This window comes from Epinephelus moara, chromosome 17 (genome assembly GCF_006386435.1).
Source record: "Epinephelus moara isolate mb chromosome 17, YSFRI_EMoa_1.0, whole genome shotgun sequence".
NCBI classification, from domain to species: domain Eukaryota; kingdom Metazoa; phylum Chordata; class Actinopteri; order Perciformes; family Serranidae; genus Epinephelus; species Epinephelus moara.
In genome coordinates, this window is record NC_065522.1 from 33,397,962 (window position 1) to 33,404,853 (window position 6,892).

At 42.5% G+C, this 6,892-nt stretch overlaps 1 protein-coding gene and 1 long non-coding RNA gene across 2 annotated transcripts in view; one reads left to right on the top strand and one right to left on the bottom strand.

Annotated features, from left to right (window-relative positions):
- Nucleotides 1–6,892, bottom strand: part of rnf175 (ring finger protein 175) — a 394,559-nt gene that overhangs the window by 254,131 nt on the left and 133,536 nt on the right. The gene's annotated exons all lie outside the window — the stretch shown is intronic.
- LOC126403699 (uncharacterized) overlaps nucleotides 1–6,892 on the top strand; it is a 16,727-nt gene that overhangs the window by 709 nt on the left and 9,126 nt on the right. Inside the window, exon 2 of the long non-coding RNA XR_007571351.1 lies at nucleotides 878–1,050. This is a non-coding gene — a long non-coding RNA (uncharacterized LOC126403699). The remainder of the gene's footprint in view (nucleotides 1–877; nucleotides 1,051–6,892) is intronic.

The following is a 6,892-nucleotide window of genomic DNA, read 5'->3' on the forward strand; positions in this document are numbered from 1 at the left end:
TTTCCAACTTTGCCAAGAGGGAACTTTAGATATTGGTCCCTAGATTATGTTCACCCAGTTTCATGCAGATCGCTCAAACTTCCTAGGAAGAGATCCATTTGAAGTGTTTTTCAAAAAATTCAAAATGGCGGAAAATCTATATAAGCGGAAGTTATGGGTTCTTGAGGCAAATGTGTTCCTCATGAGGAGAGGCATCTCTGTGCAAAGTTTCATGTCTCTACCACATACGGGGCATGAGATATATTTAGTTATAGAGAGTTGTAAATGGGCTTAAAATGGGCCCTATATGGGATTGTCACTGGGTCCCTGGGTGGGTTTACCAAAGTGGGCCCCACATGGGTTATGGTAGGACTGCCTGGGTACTAAGTGGGTATGGGCCCAACATGGACATTTTATGTGGATAAACCCACCCATGTGGGCAATTGGCTTGTAGCAAATATGGAACCTGAGGACAGTCCAATATAAGGCCCATTTCAACACCCATTGACACATGGGCCCCTCATACAAATGTTTGCTGAGTGGTTCCCTCAACGAAACATCAGTGCTATGTTTCCATTGGATTCTTGGATTATTGTGGAAAATAAGCTCTGTGGCAAACAAACTTACTCAGGAAGATAATCTTTATAAATGAACGCCACTTTTATGACTGTGAAGCATAGGGTACGATGGGGTAAGATTCCCCAACCCCCTCATTCCTCTCCTAACCAATATATGGCGCTAAGTCTCCTCTCAACACATGTACTGAATGAACATGCTGCATTACAAAGTTGTGTGAAGTGACCCGTTACCCAGGATAAAATAATCAAATATTAAAAGCACAGCATCACAAACGCTCCCTGATGATGTTATTAACACTGAACTTGTGGCTTCCCACCAGGCTCGAGGCTCGGCTTCCCGCTGAGCTGCACTCTGAGATTTCGAAACCATGAAGGCACCAAACTAAAAATGCAAAGACACCCACTGTTCTGTTCAAACACTTTCCACGAGCCTAATGCAGTGGGCTTCAGTTATTCAAACACAGTTTAACAGCAAGACGAGGGAGCTCACAGGGTAAGTAGGGCGGGTCAAACTTCCTTTGTTCCTGCCTTTTTTTCATGTCTTATCTCATTAATTTGCTTCTTCCTTTGGCTTTGTTTGCTCTTTATGCTATTTACAGCCTTGGAAACAGTATGATGCGCCAGTGTCCTATTTCCCTGTGTCAGCATTCGTTAGCTCTAAAGAAAAGCTGCAGTTGTTATCACACTGGGTCCCCTGATCAGCACATGACTCTTTCTTCTTCTGTTGTCTGTACATTTCAGCTTTTTTATAATAAACCCAAACTGCCACAACTCTTGAATGTAACATGCAATTGCAACTCAATCAACATCCAACAACTCTGTGAAATACGATGGGTTAACATCCACAGGTGCCGCCAAAATCTTAAAGATGCAACTTTAAAAGACTGTAATTCAGTGATCATCAGACTGATTTAGGATCAAGGACCAGGCTTAGTAAAGGCCAGTTGGTGCACGTGGCTCCACTGGGCTCTGCAGGGCGAATTTAAGCGTTTGACTTTTTGCAACAATCGAATATCTTCCCATAACTTTTAAACAGTAGCAGCTACAAACAATCACATACATTTTCTGAAGAAATTGCCCGTTCTAGTTTGTTTTGCTCAAACCAATCAGTAGTGACTTAAGGTGCGGACACACCAAACCAACATCAAAGAACTAGCGGCGATGAAAGCCAACTGTTGCGTCATCTACGTCGCCTCACGTCGCCCTGTGTCAGTTGCATTTGAACACACTACACGGACTACATCCGACGGCCAAGTAGCACGTACGTTCTGCGCCTGCGTGAGAGAGAGCGGAGTGAGAGAGTGGTACATCCTGTCAGCCGAGGGGTTTCCTATCTGTGCAGCCGAGCACCGCAGCACCTCCACGGACTATTACATCCAGACGGTCCCGGTGTTTCCTCCGCAGGCTCCACTTCACTCACTCACTACAGGGGCGAGGAAATAAAACCTGAACAGCCAATCAGAGTGATCTCTCTCACCGACAAGCTCCGCCGCTGATTCAACATGCTCAATCGGCCGAAAGCCGCCGACGCTGAAGTGCCGACAGTGCGGGACACACCGCAAAAACTAGGCCAACAGACGCTCACCAACGGCCCGACTTTGGTCGACGGCCAACCGTCGGCTTGGTGTGTCAGGGTCTTCACAGATTTGTCCCCCAACTTTTTCCATTACCTTGAGGCTGCAGCAGCGGTTGCTATTGCTGGATTTAACACTTAATGTTGCAAGTCAACATACATGAGCCTGCATCAATGCGTCCATTCGATCTGTGCTTGTCGTAAGTGTCTCTGTTGCTATTTTTAAGGAATGTAGGCAGCCAGCTGTGTAAGAAGAGGACGTCCCAGTTCTTAATTCCACCTACAAAGCTCTGATCGGTCAACTGTTGCTCCATCCATGAAAACAACAGAAAGGAGCTGTGGTCATTCAGAGGTCTGGAACTGGGCTAATGAACTGATGCTGCCTCTAACGTTGCTTTCAGCCCAAACATAGGTACAACAGACACTTTGTTATATTGGATTGTACAGCGAGGAGAAGGTTGTGTCTGGTTACATTTAACTGTAGAGTTTCATTTATTTTTATCCAACTGAGGTTTGGTTCAGGGGTGCAGGCGATGTGCAGACGTCCCACAGTGAGATCATTAACATTCTCTTTTCATACTGCCTTTATTTCCCAGCAGCTACTGCTGTTTGTTTCTCTAAATTACTTTGAGATGTTGGGAGAGCCAATAGTGTGTGTGCATGTGTGTGCATGTATGTATGTGTGTGTGTGTGTGTGTGTGTGTGTGTGTGTGTGTGTTGGCTTGTTTTGATCTCAGATTAGCAAGTACTTAGAGCTGCTTCAGGTGGGTGAGACAGATTTCGTGTCCCAACACTATCTGATCTAACTGTCAACAGACTGTAAAAATCATTAAAAGTTTCTTTATTTGGTTGTTTTCTTTAAGTTGTGGACTTGATCCAGAATTATGATAAAGCGTGTTCGTACCTGATCAGAGGAAGCAGGGTGCTGGTGAGGATCTGGACTCCTGAGGTGTCCTTGAAAACTACGTGCACTCTTGCAGATTTAACTCCACCCCCATTTTGTGTCAAAAACGCCTAAAATGACATACCCAAATTAAAATGACTGTAGCTTCTGAACCGCTCTGACTACATGCATGCATGAGGTCTTGCCAGAAAGAAAACTCTCTGAAGTTTCTTGTGAAAGTGTCAGAAACACTCTAGGTGATACAGAGACAGAGTAATGGGCCTCTGAAGTCAGTAACAAGTTGAAGATTTTGCCTAAAATAAAATAAAAAATGTGTTTCAGGATGAATAACTGTCTGTGGCTTCATCTGAGCAGGTAAATGACACTGTGGGGCTGTAGGCACACTATCAATGAACACTTGTTTCAAATTTGAAGAAGACTGCTCAAAGCATGACCATTCTACAGTGTTTTTACCATGAAAAGATCCAGGCGGAGCTCCAAATGACAAGTCAGTCACTACTTCAAAACAGTACTATCAGTGATCAAACAACACTCAGCCAGCTTCAAACATTGTACCTTATTGAAATCAGGTGTGATTATGATAGCTGATGTTGTTTATGACACAGAAACACCATAAAATATCACCTTATTATTATTATTTACATAATAAATAAAAGAAAAACAATGTTATTTTTGAAAAGTCGAGAGCTTCCTGAATCCGGCAATACCAAACGGAGTTAGAGAGGTGAAACGACTTGACTGTAAAGGTCCCATTAATGTGAAACATTTTTTATTTGGTATCGTTGTTTTTGCAAACCATGAACATTTGGTGGAACCAAGTCATTGTTTCTCAAGCCCTATGTGAGTCTCAATTCTGGCCAGCAGAAGTTTTTAGCTGGTTGAGATCTGCGTCATTGCTAGATGCCACCAAATCCCCTTAAATCTGACACACTTCACCTTTAAAAACATGATGGTTGTAACTGGTTGGACTTTTCAGTAATATGTGAAGTAGTAAAATGACTTGCCTCTTCTTGACGTGCAGAGCAGGTAGAAAACAAAAGAGTTTCATCCACAACAGTGTCAGGTTGGCTTGATTTTGATTTTTCTGACCCTTTTCAGGCCAAAACTCAATCAATGCTCTCAAATGCTAGACTGTAGTTTGTATTTACATCTCAGCATGGGTTACTGCCTTTGTCCTTCGAGCCACACAGTGACACATCTCCACAGGCCACAGTCCAGAGACAGAGGCTTGACAAGGCAGAAAATAAGCTGAGGGAAGCAGAGGGGAGCAAAAGCCGGAGCTGAGGCCACGGCCTGGTGCAACCTCTCATTGCTGGGATAATGTAAAGTGACAGGCTGTGTTGTTCCCGCTGAACTGGAGACCTCTGCTCTCCTTGGGGAAGCTGTTCTACTTACCAAACACACAACATCAAAACAACTGAGGCATGATGCCGAGAAACTCAGAGGCCCCGTGACATGAAAAATGCATGTTGTAATCTTGTGTCCCGCGGTACTTTGTTGCACAGTGGTACGGCATCTGATATGAGAAATGACATTTTCTTACACTTTTACATCAGAATCATTTTCTCTTCTTGCACATGTTGGCCCATCCATCAGTCCACCACTTTGCTCCAGACCCAAATATCTCAACAGCTATTTCAGATGTAGCAGATTTGTCAGCCTAACAGTGTCTGAAATTAACTTTGTGACTCACCGGCCAAGCATATTTCTACTTTCCAATATAATAAATTGCCTTTTTGTGTCACATATACATTTGTGTCAAGAGATTCCATTGAGATTAAAAGGTATCATGTTGGTTACAAACTTAAAGGGACAGCGTGTCGCGTTGTCAGTTGTTTATTGGCAAAAATCGATGCCTGCATTCATAAATATGTCATCATCGGTGTATCATTACCTCCACTAATAATATGACTTCTTCACGTAAAAGGAGAATTTCGATTTGATGAACTGAATGAATAACAACTGGTATTTTCCCAGTTTGCCTGACTAAAGATGGGAAGATGTTCAGGAGCTTTAAGAGTTTAATCCACTTGTTTTTCATGAACTTGTCTGAGCAAAGCTTTTTTGACATTAGTGTTTCTGAGTAAATAAACGTTGAACCAGAACCGTCCTGAGAGAGAAGATATGATGTCAAAAGATTATGTTCCGTCTGCAGCATTACTCTTCACACCATTCATAATTAATAAGCTCAGCAAGTTCTGAGACTGCATCCAAATCCCATGATGCCTTCTGAAATCATTAAATCCTCCCCAGTGTCACAACAATGTAGGAGACAGTGTTTTTGTTTGGTGCTGAACTTTCGACCTCCGCACTGCGGGGAATCTACTCGTCTTTCAGGATGAGCGTTCAGGCTCGGCGCGTTATTAAAGTATAGTAGGTTTAATGTGTAAAGGAGGTGCTCATAGATTATTCAGGAGTCGTCTTCACACCTTGACCGCGGCTGCTGACTTTGTGCAACCTCTCCAAGTCTGAAAAGATGTGTCTGTTATTTATGTTTTTCTCCGTGGAAGATACCAAACTTCTTTTCTTTTACTGTTACTCAGGATAATTCACATCTCGCTGAACACAGTTTGAAGAATTAGAACCAGGACAAATGGCAGCTCGATGCCAGGGAGCGTGAGGAAACTTTTAGAGCGTGGGGACATTTTGAGAACATTAAGAAAAATTGCAAAAGTAAGATCAGTTTTGGAAAGTGACAACATATTTCTGTACACCAAGACTTGTTAAGAAAATGAGAACAGTTTTAGAAAAGTAGGACATCTATAAAAAGCAAGGACTTTTAGAGAGTGAGGATATATTTTAGATAGTGAGTGTGTTTTGGAAAGTTAGAAGACACTTGAGGAGGAGATGTGTGGAACGTGGGGACATTCTGCAAAGTAAGAAGCAATTTTGCCAAGTGAGGACATGTTTGTAAAATAGGACGAATGTGCAACATGAAGACGTTTGTAGAAACAGAGAAACGTCTTGTCCTTTATTTCTTTAAAGGACTGTTTGAGGGTTAGCGAAGAGGGTTTAGGTTAGAACTAGATTCAAGTAAAGGTCAATGACAGTCCTGACAAGGGGCATGAATACAGACAGTGCAGGCGGTGCGTTTACACTGAGGCCTGTACAAAGAGCAGAGCCTCTAAAAATGTGTTGGGGAGAAAAGGCTCTGGCAAGTGATTCAGATTGCTACCTCGGAAATATGCCTGTGCTCAAAGGGAATCCATTTCATATGCATCATATAATGTTTCTAAAGTCATGTAGTGAATGGGTCATCAGGAGGTGGAGGGGAGGGTGGATGGTGTGGCACAGAGGTGAGACGCCTGCCAAGCTGCAGACACTGTTCCAGACCAACAAACAACAAAACCCTTTGTTTTATTGTAGTGACCTGTCACTGTTATTTTTTCAGAACCGTTGTTTCTCCAGTTGTTTAGCCAACAAATGTGGGTGTTTTTGGCGACCTGTTATGGTTTACCAGGGACTTGTTAGCAAAAAAACATTTTCTTTATTTGGCAACCCCTTGTTTTTCCAGCGGAGTTATAGATAAGTTGACAAATGTGGGTGTTTTATAGCAACCTGTCATTGTTTTTCCAGCAGATTTTCAGCTGACAGATGTGGGTGTTTTTAAGTGACGTTGTTTTCAATTAACTAAACTCCATAACTGCCTTAAAGACATAAAAACCTGGATGAGCACCAATTTCCTGATGTTAAATTCAGACAAAACTGAAGTTATTGTTCTTGGCCCCAAACAACTCAGAGACTCTTTATCTGATGACATAGTTTCTCTAGATGGCATTGCTCTGGCCTCTAGCACTACCGTAAGAAACCTCGGAGTAATATTTGATCAAGATTTGTCTTTTAATTCTCATTTAAAAC